Source organism: Magnolia sinica, chromosome 10, assembly GCF_029962835.1.
Source record: "Magnolia sinica isolate HGM2019 chromosome 10, MsV1, whole genome shotgun sequence".
Lineage (NCBI taxonomy): Eukaryota > Viridiplantae > Streptophyta > Magnoliopsida > Magnoliales > Magnoliaceae > Magnolia > Magnolia sinica.
This window is the reverse complement of record NC_080582.1, coordinates 1,557,707-1,580,587: the sequence shown is the minus strand read 5'-3', so window position 1 is coordinate 1,580,587 and position 22,881 is coordinate 1,557,707. Positions and strand designations below refer to the sequence as shown.

Sequence of the window (22,881 nt, the reverse complement as noted above, 5' to 3'; positions counted from 1 at the left end):
TTATCTTCAACATTTATAACTCAAAATTGTTTTTTCCTATACACTTTTTCATCTTAAACTTCACATTTGATCCCCCATGTTTCAGATTCGATTTAACAACCCAACATAAAACATACGCTCTGATATTGCTTGTTTCGTACAACCACCACATGTTAGGTGTGGAAGCAACCTTAGAATGAACCTAACATGCGACAAAGAAATGAAAATATGAGCATACACATAGAACAAAATAATTTTATGGGAAAAAACCATGGCACCAAGCGACAGTGAATCCACCGTGAATAAAAAAGTTACAAGAGATGGACAACTTACAGTTTCAAATCCTTCTCAAGATGAATTCCCCTTGAAAAACTCTAAAAAAAAATGTGTAGGCTCTCTCTACACCCTAATTGAATTTTGAAGCCCCCTTGTATACTTCTGTACAAGATTAAGAAACAAAACCTGCACTTTCTAAAACTTACACATTCTGTTTGGTTAACTCCACCTAGCCTTCGGTCAACCGAAAGCATAATAGAAACTCTCGGTTGACTGGATACATCACAATGTACTATGGTCGACCGATAACACTGCACCGGATTAAAGGTGCTCTATCAATGCCTAGTTCCAATCCAAACTGTTGATTTGATAGGCTGTTTGAGAAGTTCATGCAATACCCTAGTCTCCCATATGTCAACTTCCCACAAATATCTGATTAGATTTTTCTTTTCTTTTGTTAGGATCGATCAGCCAGGTTAAAAATTTTAAATTTTTCTTAGGGATTGCTGCCAGTGGCGGTTGCGGATCTTCTTGGCCAAATTAAACCTGTTTTGTTCTCAGTTTGGCTTATCTGATTGAGAGTGCTAGCCGGACGTGGTGGCCCAGATTGTGTTGGGTACTCTACCCTGTGGATTTTATTTTTTTTCATTTTCATGTCTTTAGTTGTATAGCAGAGTATATGATAGGCAAGGCTTGGTGTTTTTGTGGAGCCTGCCTGAATTTTGTTTACACCCAAGAGTTTCGACACTTAAGGTGATGGAGAGAGCTTCCTCTCCATTCTCTCCACCAACCTGTCCTACAAATGCAAGGCTGGCTTACCAAACACAACAGAAGACGTAGGTAAATCAAAGGAAAAGAACCAGCTTCACGACCAAAAACCTCAGCTAACCAGACAACCACCTCCTGAGGGATATTAATTCCCAGAAGCTCACTTTTAGCAAGGTTAATATTAAGGTCAAAAACCACCTTGAACCATCTAATGGCTATTTGGGACCAAGTCACGCCCACAATCGATTTGATATCTCATGGAGTTGCTGAATTTTAGAGCTAGGACACGCATACTTTCCTCTCTATTTCCAACAGTAATAACATCTATTTTTAAACTACCTTTGAAATTTATTTATCTTTTTTCTTTTCTCCTTATTTCAGGCATCGGAGAAATATAGGTTTGAGTAGTCGCTTGAACACACAAGCCTATTTATTGAGAAGCTGGAGAAAGTGTTGGAATACTACCATAGGCACGCTGTTCTTCACAAAAAGGGTAAAGAGGCTCCTAGTGAAATTCCAGTAGTTTGATGTTAGTTTCCTTCACACACACACACCCACCAACACACCCACAATGAAATTAAAAAGGTGAGGGAGACAAAAAAGAAGAAGATCAAGGGTCAATCCCTGCCTCCCTAGTACTAGAAAAAAGATTTTAAAAGAAAGGGGTAAAAAAAAACAAATAATGAAATCATTGATGCCCTGAAAGGAACATGAAATGGAGCACCTATTGGTGTGATTGGACATGTGGATTCTGTTTGGATTCTGCAGATCATGTAATGGTTGCCCAAATGATTGCTTCCAAGGTAACCCTATCAAATAGGATTCCGAAAAATGGGGATATGTTTGGATAACAAGTGGAATCCTTATCTTGTTTCTTGTTTCAAGAGGATTCTCATTGTGGATAAGAGTAATGGTTGAAGCGTTGAATCCATGTATCCAAACAGCTCATCTTGTCAAGCAAAACAATTTCCATTTCCTCATGGATTCCATGTATCCAAACACGCCCAGGATGAAAACAGCCAACGGAAATCCCAATGCTAACATTAAGTGGTGCTTTCATTACATTACTTATCATTTCTTAATTAAATTGAAACACATAAAAGGTTGCAGATGTTTGCTAACTGTACATATGCATCCACCACATGTAATAGATCCAAGCCGCCTATCAGGCAGGCTCACTGCATGGATGTTATCTGAAAAAGGGTCTTGGATTGACTTTTCAAGCCTTGAGTGGAATGGGGAACTCCTGAGTCTGAGTCGTAGCAGACTTGTAGAAGGCTTAAAACCGTACATTCCTCTTAACATGTATTTTCAATCATATTGTAAAAAGGAGAGCGAAATGGAATTGCTTGGGCCAGAGGGTTTTCTTTCTCACACAGTGTTAGGTCTGGGCCTTTCATCAGGCACGCCCACTACTAACATGCCCTGATCAAAGTGATTTTTTGGAAACAATTGATGATCAAGGTCAAACCTCACATAATGGATGGTCTAGAGAATGATGGAACTTTTCTAGTATACAATGGAGTGATTAGATGGTTAGCATCTTCTATCTAGTGATTAGATGGTTAGCATCACCATTTCAGGTACAATGGAGCATGTAGTTTAGTGATCCAAACTATTGATATGATTGTCTCAATCTGGATACCTCATAGAATACACCAATCCTTCAATTAGTCTTCAAGATGTGTAATCCCAATTCCCAAATACTTCAATTAGTTGTCAGCAGATAGGCAATTAATTAAAATAGAACTGTGAAACATTCTACATTCAATGAAGAAAAGGCCAAAGAAACAATGGCTAGGAACATTTGGCATCATATCAACCATATGTATCCTTGAACCACGGATCCCAATTGTGCAAAATGAAAATCGAAGCTCAGTGTAGGAACCCTTAGTTATGTAGAGTATGATACATATTAAAAAAGCAGGAGAAGGAAAGAAAGAAAAGAAAGAAAAATGGTGGAAGCCTTCCTAGGCCTACACTATAAAGAAATTGCTTCCTATTTCTATTTTCAACTAACATATTACATGCAGACAATACATTCAGTGAAATAACAGTACTGATGTGGCATGAGTCCACTTTAAATAACAATAATAATAATAATAATAATAAAATACATTCAGTGAAATAAATAAGCATTAAATAAACTTTTGTGCAAATTGAAGTATAAAACATACAATAAATATTAGCAACTGGTTCCATATAAAAAATCTATAACAAAAAATACATAAATCCTTGAGTTACAATTAGAAAATATCATCCAAACATCCCATCACCGTTTAACCACCATTCTTCACTTCGTCCAGTCACTTTCCACATGCATGTCTGCAATCTATGCTGTGAGAAAAATGTCTGGAAATGAAATTTGTGATTAGACCCTGAAAGTACATGCTAGAATTTGGTTGCTTAAAATCTTTAAAAAAGTCTACCTGACTTTAAAAAACTAATGGATAAAATGGGAAGTATAAGTTCCTAGCGCATTTGGTCCGGGTGCCTTGATGTGCATTGCGGGTTGGGCCAATAATTTTGAAATTCAAACTTTGTTTTAGTAGGCTTCTCCTTAGATGAAAGATGCTTGAAAAATCTACAGATTTGCTCCTAATTTATTGATTAATATCCCACAAAAGACGGTTAAGAATATAATGCATCAATTGCCTAGGAAAAAGATGGCCAAAGATAGGATCACAAGGGACTCCTAATTAGATTTACCTGGTTCATAACAAATAGATAACTTTTTTAAGTTATAGAAATATTGCGAACATGAACCAATTTCAAGCCCATGATCTAAAGTTACTAATTTACTATATTCATCCAATATGGCTTCAAAGCATGGATTGAATGCAAACAATTCTAAAGCCATTGGCTCCTCGATGAATTCTGTATGTACAACAAAAACTAAGCTACTGGAACTGAACATTTATAACATTTATACATGCTGTAATGCCAAAATTCTTATGGGATCAAACAAGTAAAACCTTTTGAAGTAAACATAAACAATGGTTAAGCCCATATGCAAGTGGAATTGTGGCCATCCACATGCAGCGGCTCGTGCCAATATGGAACATGTGTTTGAGATCCTAGCTTTCTATTAGATGAGCCAAGCACAAGAATCAAGCGTTTGCTCTTGAAGTTGGGCATAATATACAAAAGAAATGAATGGCCAATACAATTCTTTCTGAACATCCAATTGTTATATACACAGCGGTTCATGTAAGGAGGGAAACACCTGATTTTTAACCCATTTCTATAGTATGACCCACTTGATGGGAAGCTCTTATCTCACACCTTTATAAGCTTGTTAAATTCTGACTATCCACACACGTGGGCTTGGAAACCTCACCCACAATTTATACATGGTTCAAGAATCCGGTCTGATGGAAATTAGGTGAGCCAGTTGTACGGGAATGAAATGGATAGTCAGCATGATGGCACATAGATGAGCTGCCTGAATTTGCACGAGGGACACGCGACTTAAGTGAGCCCCACCATGATGTTTATGTGAAATTTACCCTGGCCATCAGGTGCCTCAACCCCTGTTAGGCCAAGGACCCAAAGCTGAGCTCCATCTGCGATTCAGGTGGACTACATAGTTGCAAACAGTGTATAGGGCAACACTCACCCTCCGAAATATATATTTTCCTTAGTGTGGCCTACCCGAATCAGGAATAGGCCTACACGGTTGGAGTGGATTTCATATAAGCATCATGGCGGGCTCTCTGTAGAAATCAAGGGTGGACATCTCTCTTCCAAATATTTCCTTTGGTGTAGCCCACCTAAATCACCAATGTAGCTCTGGCAGGGATAGAAGTGCCAGTTCTTTCACCCTATTGCCATGTGTGGATGGAGGGTATGTGCCGAATCTTATGCCACTACCGTCAGAGACTGGAGGCAGACCGGATTGGCAATCGATTCATACCATACCTCAGCATCTGCTTCTGTAGATAAACATATTCCTAATTTTCTAAGATTGGTGAGGTTTCCCAAGCAACCCTCCATCCATTTACCAGCCTTTACATCTGATAGAGTCTGGAGGTTACTTATCTGCTCAAGCCTTGGATGCCCTTCTATCTCTCCCCAACTTTGGCCCTTCACTTGAAGACGTCTTAACTGTTGCATCTTCCCAATTGAGCTTGGTACTTTGATGTTAGAAACAGAGTTTGTAAATTGGGAAGATTGCCTATGGATGATGGGAGGCTTTCTAACCTAGTCTTGGTACACCCGAGGTATCTCAAGTGGATTAGTTCACCTATTTCCCTTGGTAGCTTTTCTATTTGTGCACCGCTTAGATATAGCACCCCAGGCAACTTAAAGCCTCTGTAGAGAAACTTTTCTTCTTCCCTTTGAAGTCCGATCAGTCCTATTTCAAAACCGGATCGAATTGAGTCAGCCCTAACTCTGTCTGACTCGACTCGATGCCCAGCTCTAGATATACGTGTTAAATACAACATGATTTAAAAGAGGTTTACCAAGTACACGGGCGTGTACAAAGGCATCCCATCCATACGCCACTACATGTGCTAGTGCAGTGTACTACACAATGATCCAAGCCGTCCATCACACAGGACTAACCATATACATAATCTGACCCAAAAATAGGCATCATCCCAAGTTTTTCTGCCACCCTAGTGTGGCCTAACTCATAGCTGGTCTGGCCTGATTTTTGGGCCAACTCATCTTCACAGTGGGACCCATCTGATGGATGGCTTTGATCTCGTAACCATATGCCTGGATGGCACATCTAGTGGCGTATAGATGAGTTGCCTTGAACAACTGAGCTTGATAAGATCTCTTGGGGACTTAGTAAACACTTGATTAGGTTACAACCGGTAAAGGCTAGAAATTATTACTTTAGATATAGGACATAACGGAATCTTTGTGCTCAAAACTAGGAAGTGCAGGGGGTTGTGTGGGACCCACCGAGATACACCTGTGCTGGGGTTGTGTGGGACCCACAGAAATGTCCATGACAAATCCACTCCACCCATCTATTTTGAAATTCCACAATAGGATAGCAATCTAAAACTCAGGCAGATCCAAAACTTAGGTGTGCCACACCAAATGAAAAAGTGGGAATGGAAACTTCCACCATTGAAACCATCCTACATCTGACCATGTTCACAGGGTTATTCTGTAGGTACAAATTTCATCCTGATACAAAACTTCTCCCACCCAGGCATTCAATCCCCACGATTGCATGTGGTATGGCTCGCATGAATTTTGGAACTGCTTGATTTTTAGATTATGGTCTTTCAAAGCAGATGGGCAAGGTGGATTTGTGACGGACATCTCTAGGCTCCACACAGCCCCAGTCACAAGAATATACCAAGCTTCTGAAAAAGCACGACCAAAGTAATTTACTATAAACTAGGCTAGCATGGTTGTCTCATTAAACCATACATGGTACATCTGGAGAATAAGTAGAGCATGAGCTGAAACATTCTTGAGTTATAAAGATATATGGGTATGGGTTATGAATGCCTATTCTTCAAGATTTAAGTCTCCGTGAGTTTTTTATGAGGAGATGCCTAAGAGTCCAAATAATAATAAGGGTCCATTTAAACACAAACTCTCATAAAACATGTTTTCTAGATTCACTGAAAATTTATTGGTTGGTTAGCAATATGCTTTTTAGCTATGAGATATGATTTATAAAAGTGCATCCAAATACATAAATATCTGGAGTTTGACTTATGACAATTTGGCATGGGACGCCTCTTTTTTCCTATGTAACTGGGAATCAGTTTTGCAACCTTGAAATAGAATTATTACATTTTTCATGGAAATTTTAAATTAATAATTTATTCAAAGGGTAATGAAACAGTCCCTATTCAAGCAATTATATATATATATATATAGAGAGAGAGAGAGAGAGAGAGAGAGAGAGAGAGACCAACCTGTTGAATATGAGTCGGGAGTGAGTGGTGACGTGGACCAATGAGAATTTGGGTATCAAGAATTCTCTGTTGACTTGATAACAGAGGATCCGGACTCGTTGAATATAAGTTCATCCAATCCTCCACTTTCTCCAAATTCTCCCAGCCTCCAATCTTCCAAACAAAATCACCATCTCTCTTTCATGTTTTTTCTCCACTAACAAAAACAGATGAATTGAAATCAATGAAAAGCTTATCAAATCAAACCAAACATCTCTCCAAATTGAAAAAGAAGAAAAAGAATAAGAAATTCATGTTGCTAATCATTCATGAACACAGTCACCCAAATAACCCAAAAGAAAAAAATAAGACCCATGAATTCAATTCAAGAAAAAAAAAATGAAAAGAAGAAGAAAAAGCATCCCTGTCACTAAATCTCAACCTTCCAAAATCCCATAAAAAAATCGCCACCTTTCATTGATTTATAAGTACAAGGCTGCTCTTCAATCAAAGGATGAGACAAAAATATAGATAAATAAAAACAAAATTAAAAGAAAATGAGAGCTATTGATGGCTTTGATTGGAGTCTATTACGCAAGGAATTTCCTTTTAAAACCTTTCATACTCTTTCATGGTAGGCAAACCGACAACTCCATGTTTGAAATTTCTTAAATCTCAACTAACCAACACAATGCCGTTGATTGTCACCAAAATTGCATGGTTGCCACTGCTTTTGTTATTGACCCTGCATAACTGGAATCATGACACATCTGACCATGATCTAGACCGTTCATCAGGTGGAACCTACCTTCGATTGTCAACCATAGTGAGAAATCGCACTAATTGGATGATCTTAACCATATGATCAGTGACCCATAAAATGCAAGGTATGAAAGATTATTGGAATTGATCAGCATTCCATACGAAACAGTCTGTGGTTCCCACATATCCGACGGGTAGTCTATTAAATCCGACTTCATTATTAGTAGGGCACAAAAGCTATGTTCCCTACTACGATTGTCAATGGGCCTGGATGGCCCATGGGCTTTCAAGCTTGGCCCGATCTGGCCGAGCCTAAAATTAGGATTTGAAGGACATTTTTGTCATATATCATGTGTGATGTGAGCATGCTTAATGAACAGCCCAGATCTTTCACAAAAGTGGGCTTGGGCTTTTTTTTTGGGCCGTTGCTGTCCTAGGCTGGGCTAGCTATATCTACTTATCAGGTGTGCCACTGACTCATATGTTGGCTGTTCAATGATTTTGAAGTTGTGTCCTGGTAGATGAGTGGATCTGATTGATTTTCGTAGGAGCTAATCATAATGGCCTGGACAACTTTTTGAACGGATCGGATATGATACACATGTGGCACGTTGGTGGGGGAAGAAATGGATGTATTGAAAGTTCACACGCTGCCGTTGTATGTGACATTTTAGTATGACCAAAATACCCCTGGGTTGTATATGGCGTTGCCAAAAGGAAGATCGCGCGAATTTCACGTGATAGCGATGGTAAACAAAACGTACTTTTTATTTCTACCCTCTCATTCCTGTAGTTTCTTTTTTTTTCTTTTTTTCTTTTTTTTTTTCATTTTTTTGGTGTCATTTAGACAACCAATTGATTGATCTGAACTGTTCATTAATTCTAGAAGACATTTGATGAGCTACAATGTGAAAATCAGACTGAACGGATGATCTGATCCATCCTTGACTTGGCATTATTTTTGTAGCCATTCCTTTCATGGGCCATGGATGAGATGGTTAGGATCGCCTTATAAAAGTGATTCTTTATAAGCAAGTGACATGTTAGCATTATTTTGTGTAAATGATCTTGACCTTCAATAATATATTCTATTGATCAGATGGTTGAGATTTTCAGATCGTTGTGATGTTTGTATGGTAGCCCAAGAAATGAGCTTTGCACCTGATGAACAGTCTAGATGAATGGGTATTCTAATGCAGGTACGAACACTATAAATTCTGGTGCTGTTTCTCTTGAATCTATCCGCAAAGAGCTTTGCTAAGGCCGCACACGTGTTAAAGAAAGTTCATGTACACGCCACTATGTATGCCAGCGTGGCACATGGGCATGGTATCAAACCCGTTCATCATGTCCATCCCATAATGTAGATCTCCTGTCCCATAAATCAGATCGTTAAAGTAGTCAGATGCACCACAATATCAAAAAATAATTTGACGGCTTAGAAAAACTTTCCAGGATCCCTTTTTATCCGCATGCCTACCTTTTGATCTGACGCGGATTGCGTCCTACCCCGGCCCGGATGATAATCCGTCCAGGTAGGGCTCTGTGAGGCCCACTGTGATGTAAGTGTTTTATCCAAGCCGTTAATCGCTTTTCTCATATCATTTTAAGGTATGAGCCAAAACCAAGCAAGATACAGCGCTTAAGTGGACCACAAAGTGGGGATTTAATTTCCACCGTTAAAAACTTTTTGGGAGCCGGAAAAGTTTCGGATCAAGCTAATATATATATATATATATATATATATATATATATATATATATATTCACTTCATCCACGTCTACGCGACGTTATTAATAGGTTGGATGATAAAAAAACATCACAGTGGACCCCACAGAGCCCTGCCCGGACGGATTACCGTCCGGCGGAGGTCGGACGCAGTCCGCGACCCTTTTGATCTAGACGGCTTTTCTGTTTTTAAATGAGATGCCTAACACCCTCATGTGAGCTGTAGATGCATTTAAGATATCTGGACCGTTCATATGCGTTTTACCCAATAACTATAACCACCATATGGATGACCTTTCTTTTCCTTTGTAATTCTCACAAATCATCCAATCAGATGATCAGGATCCTCTGAACGTACGGTTTCATTATTGGATATGATCTATCTATGCGGCCCACCGGGAAAAAAAATCCTGAGCCTTGACATGTGTGCATGATGTAAAATGGACGTCGGATGGTTCACCTCAACTCAAAAGAGTTCCAAAGGTGTTTTGTCCGTCATTTTCAAGTACGGTGCGGGTATTTTCGTCTTTCGGTGTTTGACGTTGACTCATCCCATATCCAACGTCAGAGTGATACTCTGATGGAGTGTGATGGATGATACACAGGCACTTGGAAATTGCATGTAAAGCATACAATTACTAAAATCAGACCGTCAAAATTATGGTAATAAGTACCTATATATCATGAATCAAAATTAAGCTCATTTAATTATCTTAATATCTGATTATTTGATATTTGTTGGACAGTTAAATGAAAAGTTCAACTGTCCTATTTTTACAAACAAGTGTCCCTGAATCAGAGATTAAGATTGTTAAACGAAATTAATATTAGTATTCGACTTTGAGAGTGGATGCACAATATAACCGGTTTATTTGATCTAATATATGCCACGTGTATAATTTCTGACTGCCTGCGTATCAAGCTTCATATGCAACCTGCGTATCAAAAAACCTCTGTTTTCGATAGGCAGCAGTAGTTCTGATATTTTCGCCGAAAGTAGGGTTCTTCGTAATGTATCATTTAATAGACCGGGGACGGCAGAAATGGCGAAATATCGTGAAATGTCAGTTGTATGATTGCTAGACAATATAAGAGCCGCAGCGCGTGCCCGATTAATCCTGACCGTCAGAAGTGAATATCAACGGTTGGAATGAGTCAAACGGGACGACATAACGTCGCAAGGTTAATGTATCATCTGCATTAGTTTATTAGAGCGCGACCTGGCTGCGACCCGGATGTGGGTGCGGTCCAGACCGTCAAGCCCACATCGATGGATGTATTGTATATCCACGCCGTACATTTGTTTTTCCAGCTCATTTTATTGCATGATTCAAAACATGAAGCAGATACAAATTTCAAGTTGACCACACCTCAGAAAAAATGGTCGTTGAAAGCCCACCACCCAATGCTGGTTGACCATCCAACCTGTTGATAATGTTAAACAGACATAAATGAAAGGAAAAAATATATATCAGCTTGATCCAAAACTTTTATCGCCCCAAAATATTTTTAATGGTTAATAATTACTGTTTCCTGTGGTATGGTCCACCTGAAAATTGGTCTGCTTCATTTTTTGAATCATGCTTTACAATGAGCTGGAAAAACGGATGGACGGCGTGGATATATAATTCATATATCGGTGGCCCCTACTGTCAGGGCCATGCCCACACCCACATAGCTGCTTCCGGGGATGGCAGCCAAGTCGCATTCCGTTGACGATGTAAAAAATTAGCACTGTAGACGAGCCTGATCACCAGTATGGCCAAACACGACTTTTAGGGTACGGACGGTGGTCATTTGACGAAAATACACCTAACTTTACGGTAAAGCACTTGAAAAAGAATGTGGCATTTTTGTCTTTTCGGGGTTCGTCCAATGAAAAAACATGGGTGGGACCCAACGACGCAAAATCCCAGAACAAATGATCCAGTACTCCCACGGGCATCATAAGTCTACCATGCTCTCCTTCTTTCCCTCCAACGTGTGATGTCCTTGAGACATCTGAACCGCTAATTCTTTTATATCAGTTATGGATATTTTACGAAGGGAAAATTGGATAGATCCACACATCAGGTTGGTCAAACTATAAGATGGATCAAATCAACGGATGTCCATTGATTTAGATGGTCTTTGCTCAATTAACTTTTGGAACAGCCTGAATTTCATGCTAGGCAACCTTTTCCAAGGACTGGACTTCCGAAAATGTGACACGTTGGCATAGATTGCATTGGTTGTTTGATGTGATTGACCAAATTCAACAATCCACTGTCTGCCGGAGGGATGTATAGATTGTCTGTCGAGAAATTTAGGACTGTACGACTCATTTATGGCTCATTTACGAGACGAAGCCCACCTCATTTTCCCTTGCAAGAATAAGCCCAGCCGTACGGACGACTTTCCAAAGGTCGAAAATGCCCCTTGCTTTTACCATCAAGCGGATCGGCTGGTGCTCGAAGACGATCGCTGACGCTCCTCGAACTCCGAGTTGTACGAACGGTTCAAAAGTGATCAACGTTACATGGGCCCCACAGGTATCCACAACGTTCATCCATATTTCGAGATCATTTTGGAGCATTATCTATAAAAAAAAAAATCATATCGAGAGATCAACTGGACCACACCACAAAGAGCAGCGGTAAAATTGATTTTCACCGTTAAAAATTTTGTAGGGTCCACCATAACATTTATTTTCCATCCAATCTATTCATAAGGTCACAGAGACCTCGATGAAGAAGAAAAACAAATTTAATAATGATCCGAAACTTCTGTAACCTTAATATGAGCTCCGAAATGATCTATCTTATACAGTGTGGTCCACTTGATAGTTAGATTTGTCTTATTTTTCGTCCTTAATATGAGCTCACCAAATAGATGGACGGTTTGGATACAACACAGACCTCATTATGGGACCCACAAAATCAACGAAAATTCCACAGCCAAAAAAAAAAAAGGAGACCGTTGTGGCTGGATACGGCTGTAGCTACGGTGATGAATCGCGGATTCTGCGATTCCACCACAACTCGCTATAAGATTTGGGGATGGATTACAGAATCCACGATTCATCAACGATTCAAATAAAGGCCACGGTTACCTATGGCTACGGATAATAACGGTAGCCATATCCGTACTCTAATAACCGGCTACGGATTATAACCGTAGCTATAACCATAACTGTGCACTTTTTTTCTTTTTTTCTTTTTTTTACATGGAGAATTTTATTCTACCTACATTTTTCTTTAACATGTATATATATAAATATATAAAAAAAATTCACTCCTTTTATTTCTTTCTTTATTAATATATCAAGAATATCTTCGAAGCCAAAATTAGTTACTTGACGTACCATATATGACTTTAGGGCTGAAAGTTGGGCGGGTTCAACCCGACCAACCTGTGACCCACCCAACATTGGGTTGGGTTTGGGCAGGATGTATCGAGTTTGGTCTTGGGGTTGGGCCATACAAACACCAACCCGATAAAATTTGGGTTAGGCTCAGCTTGGGCAGGATGTATCGAGACGGCGAAGTGAAGGGAATTGACCGTGAAATGCTTGGAAATGACTGTGAATCAACACGGAATCATCGAGATTGACCGTGAAATGCATGAAAATGACCCTGAAGTGAAGCGAATTGACCATGAAATGCGTGGAAATAACCGTGAAGTGAAGGGAATTGACCGTGAAGTGAAGGGAATTGACTGTGAAATGCATGGAAATGACCGTGAAGTGAAGCGAATTGACCGTGAAATGCGTGGAAATGACCGTGAAGTGAAGGGAATCGACCATGAAATGCATGAAAATGACCATGAATCAACACGGAATCATCGGGAAAGACCGTGAAATGCATGAAAATGACTGTGAAGTGAAGCGAATTGACCGTGAAATGTGTGAAAATGACCGTGAAGTGAAAGGAATTGACCGTGAAATGCTTGAAAATGACCGTGAATCAACACGGAATCGCTGGGAATGACCGTGAAATGCATGGAAATGACTGTGAAGTGTAGCGAATTGATCGTGAAATGTGTGGAAATGACCGTGAAGCGAAGGGAATTGACCGTGAAATGCTTGGAAATGACCATGAATCAACACGGAATCGCCGGGAATGACCGTGAAATGCATGGAAATGACAGTGAAGTGAAGTGAATTAACCGTGAAATGCGTGGAAATGACCGTGAAGTGAAGGGAATATATTGACCGTGAAATGCTTGGAAATGACCGTGAATCAACACGGAATCGCTGGGATTGACCGTGAAATGCATGGAAATGACGGTGAAGTGAAGAAAATTGACCGTGAAATGCGTGGAAATGACCGTGAAGTGAAGGGAATTGACCGTGAAATGCTTGGAAATGACCGTGAATCAACACGGAATCGCCGGGAACGACCGTGAAATGCATGGAAATGACCGTGAAGTGAAGCGAATTGACTGTGAAATGCATGGAAATGACCGTGAAGTGAAGAGAATTGACCGTGAAATGCTTGGAAATGATCGTGAATCAACACGAAATCGCCGGGAAAGACCGTGAAATGCATGGAAATGACAGTGAAGTGAAGCGAATTGACTGTGAAATGCATGGAAATGACCGTAAAGTGAAAGGAATTGACCATGAAATGCTTGGAAATGATCGTGAATCAACATGGAATCGCCGAGAATAACCATGAAATACATGGAAATGACGGTGAAGGGAAGCAAATTGACTGTGAAATGCGTGGAAATGATCGTGAAGTGAAGGGAATTGACCGTGAAATGCTTGGAAATGACCGTGAATCAACACGGAATCACCGAGAATGACCGTGAAATGCTTGGAAATGACAGTGAAGTGAAGCAAATTGACTGTGAAATGCGTGGAAATAACCGTAAGTGAAGGGAATTGACCGTGAAATGCATGGAAATGACCGTGAATCAACACGGAATCGGCAGGAATGATTGTGAAATGCATGGAGATGACCGTGAAGTGAAGCGAATTGACCGTGAAATGTGTGGAAATGACAGTGAAGTGAAGGGAATTAATCGTGAAATGCGTGGAAATGACCGTGAATCAACACGGAATCGCCGGGAATGACAATGAAATGCATGGAAATGACCGTGAAGTGAAGCAATTGGTGAAATGCGTGGAAATAAGTGTGAAGGAAATGGAATCGTGAAATGCATGGAAATGACCATGAATCAACACGAAATCTGTTAAATGTGAAATGCATGGAAATGACCGTGTAGTGAAGCGAATTGACCATGAAATACGTGGAAATGACCGTGAAGTGAAGGGAATTGACGGTGAAATGCTTGGAAATGACCGTGAATCAACACGGAATCGCCGGGAATGACCGTGAACTGCTTGGAAATGTTCGTGAAGTGCAGTGAATTGACCATGACATGCGTGGAAATGATCGTGAAGTGAAGGGAATTGACTGTGAAATGCGTGGCAATCATCGTGAATCAACACAGAATCGCCAGGAATGACTGTGAAGTGAAGTGAATTGACCATGAAATGCATGGAAATGACTGTGAAATGAAGGGAATTGACCATGAAATGCCTAGAAATGACCGTGAATCAACACGGAATCACCAAGAATGACCATGAAATGCATGGAAATGACTATTTCACTTCACTTCACGGTCATTTCCATGCATTTCACGGTCAAATCCGGTGATTTTGTTTTGTTTCACGGTCATTTTCATACATTTCACGGTCATTTTCCTTCACTTCACGGTCATTTCCATGCATTTTACAGTCATTTCCCTTCACTTCACAATCATTTCCATGCATTTCACGGTCAATTCTTGCGATTCCGTTTCATTTCACGGTCATTTCCATGCATTTCATGGTCAATTCCCTTCACTTCACTGTCACTTCCATGCATTTCACGGTCAATTCAATGTGTTTCATGATCAATTCCGGTGATTCCGTTTCATTTCACGGTCATTTCCATGCATTTCACGATCAATTCCCTTCACCTCACGGTCATTTCCATGCATTTCACGATCAATTTCGGCGATTCCGTTTCATTTCACGGTCATTTCCATGCATTTCACAGTTCATTTTTTTCTAAACAAACAAGCTAAAATATAGGACAACTACCCCATTATAAGTCGTATTTTGTATCAAACAATTTATTTGGGAGAGGAAAATCCAGCATATCTTATTAGATTGAGGGGAGGCATTGGAATTTTCTTTGCCTTCAACACAAATGAACTGCACTCAATTAATTTATAAGAAACTTATATATTAATCGAGTTCGTGTTGAGTTAGGCAACACAAGACCTCAACTGGAGCCCAACCCAAGTTTTATCGGGTTGGTGTTTGTATGGCCCAACCCCAAGACCAAACCCTATACATCCTGCCCAAGCCTAACCCAATGTTGGGTCGATCACAGGTTGGTCGAGTTGAATCTGTCCAACTTTCAGCCCTAAAATCATATATGATACGTCAAGTAACTAATTTTGGTTTAGAAGATATTCTTATTATATGAATAAAGAAAGAAATGGAAAAAATAGATATATATTTTTTATATGCTTATATATACATATTTATATAAATATGTGTTAGACAAAAATGTAGGTAGAATAAAATTCTCCATGTAAAAAAAAAAAAAAGTGCATAGGGTTACGGATATAACTATGGTTATAATCCGTAGCCGTAGGTAAGGCGATCAATCGCGGCTCCCGCGATTCCACCGCAAGTCGCTGTTAGGGCTGTACATCGAGCCGAGTCGAGTCGAGGTGGGCCAAGCTTGGCTTGACTCGTCCATGCTATACTCGAGCTCGAGCTTCCCCCCGAGCTCAACATTGAAGCTTGGCTTATTTGCCAAAGCTTTTGAGTCGAGTTTATCTCGAGTCGAGTCGAGTTTACCTCGGTATGGTAAGGGAAAGAAAGAGAGGGAATGGGAATGGGTAGAGTCGAGTAGGGTTTTTTAGTAAAAACTTTTAAGTTTTAACTTCTTTTTTTAAACTTATATATATATATAATATTTAATATTAATATAATATATATAATATATATTATTAAAATATATTACTCGAGCTGAGTCGAGCTCGAGCTCGAACTTCGAGTCAAGTCGAGTCTAACTCGCGTCGAGTTGAAATACACTATGGTCAACTTGGCTTGAACTCAACTCGAGCTTTAGTAAACAAGCTCGACTCACCTTGAGTCGGCCTTCCAAGCCGAGTCAATCCGAGTTGAGTCGAGCTGAGTCGAGCGAGCTTTTCAAGCTAGCTCGACTCGTGTACAGCCCTCGTCGCTGTCCCCTCTCTTGCGGTCGGCGCTATTGCAGGAATCCGCCCAGCTTAATCAGAAAGCTGAAAAGCAGGGGCATTTTCGACCTTTGGGAAGGTGTCCGTACATCTGGAGCTTATTCTTGAAAGGGAAAATGAGGTGGGCTTCGTCTCGTAAATGGGCCATAAATGGGTCGTACAGTCGTAAATTTCTCATTGTCTTATTCATATGGTCTTGTTGACGTAACCCATCTATGGTGAGCCTGCAAGATTGGACGGTTTGGATTATGTGCATCTAAATGCACTTGTACAAGGAGTGGTGCATGTGCATGGATGGTCATATTCTCCCAAAATATAAAAGTTTTTTTTAGGCAAAGAGGTGCGAAGTGCACGGGACTTGGAGTGGTGCCCGTGCAACGAAATCAGATTGGGTACTGAGTTACTCAGTACGCTCTTATCGTACTGAGTAAACTCTGTTGGGCCCACTGGGAATGCATGTGGTTTATCCACACCATCCATCCGCTTTTAAAGATCATTTTACGCGTTGAGACCAAAATTGAAGTATATCCACACCTCAACTGGACCTATACTACATGAAACAGTGGAAGTATTGATTTCCACCGTTGAAACTTTTCTAAGGCATGCAGTGATGTTTAATTTTCATCCAACCTGTTCATAAGATCAAACAGAAATGGATGAAGGGAAAAAAAAAAAACAAATATCGGCTTAATCTAAAACTTCTGTGGCCCCCAAGAACTTTTCAACGGTAGAAGATTAATTCACACTATTTACGTTGGTGTGGTCCATGTGATCTTTTTTATAGGATTTATTTTTGGGCTAAAGCCCTAAAATTATCTGGAAAAATGTATGAATGGGTTGGATTAAATTCACGAATGAAGGTGGGCCCCACAGAGTTTACTCAGTACGCAATCTACTTCCGCGTGCAACCACCCAAACCCCTATAATCTTGTTTATTTTTGAACAAATTTATTCTCAAACTTTTTAGATAATTCACATCTTGCCCTTTTTTTTTTTCTTTTCTTTTCTTTTCTTTTCTTTTTAAATCTTTTTAAAATAGTCTCATACGATGAACAACTTATATTAAAGGTGGGTCCATATGATGAAAGTACACATTAAGATAGGCCCAGATGGCCCACACCAAAGTGTGGCCTCACATAATAATTGATTAACATTAAGCGGCCCCTACATGATGGATAGTCCACATCAGAGGTGAGACCTACATGATGGATGGTGGACATTAAAGGTAGGACCATATGATAAAAGGTTGACATTAAAAGTGAGCCCACACGATGAACAATCCGTCTATATTGAAGGTTGGGCCCCACATGATGAATGGTCTACATCAAGGTGGACCCACATAATGCATGTTCATATCAAAGGTGAGTTTCACATGATGGATGACCCACATCAAAATATGACTCCACATTATGCACTGTCCACATCAAGTGAGCCCCACATGATGGACAGTCCACAACAAATGTGATACCCACATTATATATGGCGGACATCAAAGTGAGCCCATCTGATGAAGGACCTATATTGAAGTTGGGGATCCACATGAATTATATTTGGATTATGCGGATCATGTAATGCCACACAAATGATAACTTCTACTGGAAAATAGGATTTTAAAAAATATGAATTTGTTTGGATAGAAAAAAAAATTTCATATTCATTACACAATAGTCATCTTGTATCTTATTTCCTAAGGATTCTAACAGTGGATAAGAGTAATAATTAAGGCTTTGAATTCATGTATCCGGACATACCGTCTTATCAGCGGAAAAAGATTTCCATTTCTACGTGGATTCCATTTATCCAAACATGCCCAGGGTGAATACAGATAGAAAAAAAATCCCACAATTAACATTTGGTGGTGCTTTCACTACATTGCTTTTCCATTTCCTAGTCAAATCAAAATGCATAAAAGGTTGCAAATGTATGCTATATGTGCACATGCATCAAACACATGTAAGAGATCCAAGCCACCCATCAGGCGTGCACTGCATGAATGTTACCTAATAAAAACGACTTGGATTGACTTTCCAAGCAAAATTGAATGGGGAATCCTAAGTCTGAGTCGCATTGATTTGTCCAAGTTCTAAAACCATACATTCCTCTTAACATGTATTGTCAATCGTATCACGACAAAGGGGAGCTAAAAGGACTTGCTTGGCCCTGAGGTTTTTCTTTCTCACACACTGTTAGATCTAGGCCTTTCATACTTATATAGCTATGCCCAAAAGACCTAGAAATGTTGTGGAGAGTTATAAGAAGTACTATACTATGCTCTTGGCTCAAGCTTTGTCATTTGGTCTTTCAAGCTGTAGATATGATGGCTCTAATTAGGAAGCGTCCACATGCCACTAAAAAAGAAGAAAAAAAAAAATCCCCCCAAATTGGAGAAATCCTGACCCATATGAAACACACGCCAAAATTTCAATGAAGAAAAGGCTAACCATTCCATGTCATGGGATCTTTCAATATAGGGGACTTTTAGGCACATGGACGATTAGTAGGGATGCTCACCACAGATGGTCTAGATCTTTGAGCAAAGATTGGACCCATCGTACATATGGGAGCTCCAACTTATACTAGTTTTTTTAGGGCGATAATCGATTTTTATTTAAAATTTTGCTAAAACCTAAGTGGGTTATTGGTGTAAGTGGTTGCCCAAGAGGAGTTTTCTCTCACTAATACCCTAAAAGTTGACTTTTGAGAGGGATAGTCAGTCAAGTTGTACCCTACCTGAAGGAAGGTTCAGATCCATGACTCTTTCTAGTATAATTATTATCAATGGCATTGCCCAGATTGTTGGACTCATTGGATCAAAGTAATCTTTTTCTTTTTTCTTTTTCTTTTTAAGAGAGAGGACAATCAAATATGGCCTCGTATGATAGACAATGGTTATGCATTTTCTACAATAATAAATATGCATTGCCCCTTTCCTTGTGGGCCTGGCATGATGGATGGTCTAGAGGATGATGGAACTTTTCTAGTATGATAGATATGGTTTGCCTATTTCCTATGGAGTGATTAGATGGTTTGGATCACTATTTCAGAGCAATGGAGCGCGTAGTTCAGTGATCCAAACTATTGAAGTGATTGGCTCAATCTGGATGCATGCTAGAACTCACCAATGCTTCAAGTCTTTGAGATGTGTAATCCCTAAAGCAGAAAAATAGTGGAAGCCCTCCCAAACCTACACTATAAAGAAATTGCTTCTTATTTCAGTTTTCAACTAACATATTACAGGCAAACAATGCATACAGTGAAATAAGTCAAACACTAATGAACAATTTCCCCAAATTAAAATGCAGAGCATGTAACGAATATTAGTGCATGGTTCCTTATTGAAAGATCTCAAACAGAAAGTACATGAATCCTTGAGTTACAAATACAAATGATCATCCAAACATCTCATCATTGTCTAGTCACCATTCCACCATTCTTCACTTCATCTAGTCACTTAGCATATGCAGGTCAGTGCAATCTCTGTTGTGAGAAAAATGCCTGGAAAATGAAATTTATGATTAGAACCTAAAAGTTATATCCTGGAATTTGGTTGCTTTAATCCATAAAAGAAGTCGAAGCATATACCTAACTTTAAATTCTAATAATGGATAAAACAGGAAGTATAGGCTTCAAATGCATTCTGTCCAAGTGTCTTGATGCATGAAACAAGTGGGGCTAGTAGCTCTGAAATCCAAACTTTGATTTAATACACTCTGCCATGGACGAAAGATGCTCCAAAAATCTTAGTCAAAGCTCCTGTCTAATTGTCGATGGTTGCCCTACAAAAGACATGAAAATAATACATCAATTGCCCAGGAAAAGAGATTGTGGAAGATTGGATGACAAGGAACTTGCAATTAGATTTACTTGGTCATAACAAATAGAGAACTTTTTAGGTTGCGGGAATATTACTGACAAACACATTTCAAGCTTAAAATGTGCAATTGGTATACTCATCCAATATGGGATTCAAAGCATGGATAGAATGCAAACAAATCCAAATGCATTAGCTCCTCAATGAGTTCTCTATATAAAACAAAAATTACACTACTGCAATTGAACAATATACATGTTGTAACACCAACTATCATATTGTACTACTAAACTACTAAAAAAATCTTATCAAGTTAACATAAAACAGAGGCTAAGCCCACACGCATGTGGAATTATGACCATCCACATGCTAATATGGAACATGTGTTTGAGAACCCAATTTTCCATTAGATGAGCCTCGCACAAGAATCAAGTTTATTGCTCTTGAAGTTGGGCACAATATACAAAAAGGAAAAAAGAAAGGCTAATACAGCTCTTTCAAACATCCATTTGTTTTGTACGAGGTGGTCCACTAGAGGAAGGAAACACTTGATTTTTAAGCCGAAAGTTCTAAAAAGTGTGGCCCACTTAATAGAAAGCTTTTATCTCACAACCTAAAAATGATGTGCAATTATTCATAGTAAAGTAATTCATCATAGAAATACATAAATGCAAAAACTGTAATGATGCACTCATTCAAAAGATGGTCTTGGTTGAAGCATTTTTTCCAACAAGTAGCATGCAGATTTGTATATAAAGAAATAATTAAACAGCATTCCAAAATTATAATAAAAGACTTAATTTGTCTTACAAACTATGAAAGGAATGGAGAAACCAGCAATAGATTTTCATAGCAAGAAATTAAAGTGTTTAAAAGAATAAATTTCTCAAAGTATATAACTAGAATTTAAAATTATTGAGACAATATGCTTTTCTAAGATACTAACTTGAAGTATGGATTAAAAGGTAAATAAAAATGAAGAGTGGAAACAATTATCATGTATGTACCTCTCATAATGATAGAAATTAAAATCCGACTGCTTAGCTTCTCAGTATATATCGTGTATGTCGATGGAGGGTATGTGCCGGATCTTATGCCAATCCTCTCCCCCATCTTCTCGAACCCTTGCTTTGAATTCATAGGGCATAAACCACAACTCCAATTTCTTGAGGGTAGTCACGTGTTGCATTCCTTCTGGAAGCTTCTTCAATTGGTTGCAGGCATAGATCTGTAAATGTAAAAGACTTGGCATAGCTCCTTCATCAACTCTCCACTCCTCTAATTCATCTAATTTATAAAGATATAAGGATTCGAGTCGAGGAAACCCTTGTGCAGAGCAAGTCATTTCCTTTCGTATATATGAATCAGATGACAATCTGAGAATGCGAAGGTTTTTCAGCTTCTCCAACGTCGCCATTGGATCTTCCACTAACCAGGACTCTTCCAAGGTGAGTTTGGTGAGATTTGTTGGAAATTCAGGTAACGTCTGTAACTTTCCTCCCAAATGCAACTTACTTAACTTGAGAAGATGTGAAAGATTAGGTAACGACAAAAATAAGTATCTGTCTTCATTGTCACGTGCCTCTACTGACATCAACACCGACAGATGATGGAGGCAGTTCAGGTTGACAATCGCCTCATGGAATAACTCAACATCCGCTCCTGTTTCAAAAAGTATTTTTAATTTTCTAAGATTGGTGAGCTTTCCCAAGCAACCCTCCATCCATTTGCCAGCAGATACTCTTGATAGAGTCTGGAGGTTACTTATCAGGTCGAGCCTCGGATGCCCTCCTATCACTCCCCGACGGAGGGTGAATTGAAGATGTCTTAACTGATAAGGGAACAATAGCTCCTAATACTCTGGCAGTGCACGACAAAGCCACACCAGCACTTAGAATTGTGCACGTCGCATGCTACCCAAATTAAACTGTCAAAATTGTAGGAACCCACTGTTGCCAAGTCACAGCCCCAAAATTAGATTAATTGAACATTCTTGAACTTCATCTGTGGACACTTGATTGTTGAGAAAGGATCATGATACTTTCATTTTCAACCGTCCAATAAAAAGTGCTAAACTGCATCTAATTATAATGAAATAAGTATAAATTTTAGTTCATGATCCAATAATCTTGATGAATGGATTGAATCCTATATAGACATTACTTTAGGCATTAGATGTCTCTCGCTTCTCGTTGGTAAATTCAGATTAAAGATTTTTTCTAGAAACAAAGTTGGATGTGCCATTTGCAGGCTTCAAAAGTCCTCTCAAATTATTGCTTCATTTGGTTTTTCCTTTATCCAAAACAAATATGTAATAAGAATTCATCACTTTCGTGCATTCATATAAAATTTATGACAGAAATGATAAAAGCTTATTCTACAAGAGTTATGTTTGTATGGCCTATCATGGTATAGATGGAGTACTCCAACTCTATCTAT

General features: G+C 39.2%; 2 long non-coding RNA genes across 3 annotated transcripts in view; one reads left to right on the top strand and one right to left on the bottom strand.

Moving 5' to 3' along the window:
- The window catches only part of LOC131257730 (uncharacterized), an 85,594-nt gene extending 80,702 nt beyond the window's left edge, over positions 1 to 4,892 (top strand). The window contains exons 2-3 of the long non-coding RNA XR_009177608.1: positions 1,405 to 1,516; positions 4,823 to 4,892. This is a non-coding gene — a long non-coding RNA (uncharacterized LOC131257730). The remainder of the gene's footprint in view (positions 1 to 1,404; positions 1,517 to 4,822) is intronic.
- Positions 4,893 to 19,816: 14,924 nt separating this feature from the next.
- LOC131257725 (uncharacterized) lies at positions 19,817 to 22,270 on the bottom strand. 2 transcript variants are annotated; one of them, XR_009177603.1, is made up of 3 exons: positions 21,450 to 22,270; positions 20,214 to 20,407; positions 19,817 to 20,126 (listed from the first exon to the last, which is right to left on the bottom strand). It is a non-coding gene; the product is annotated as an uncharacterized LOC131257725 (long non-coding RNA). The 2 variants fall into 2 exon arrangements; XR_009177602.1 differs by lacking the exon at positions 21,450 to 22,270 and having other exon boundaries at positions 20,214 to 20,807.
- Positions 22,271 to 22,881: the final 611 nt, after the last annotated feature.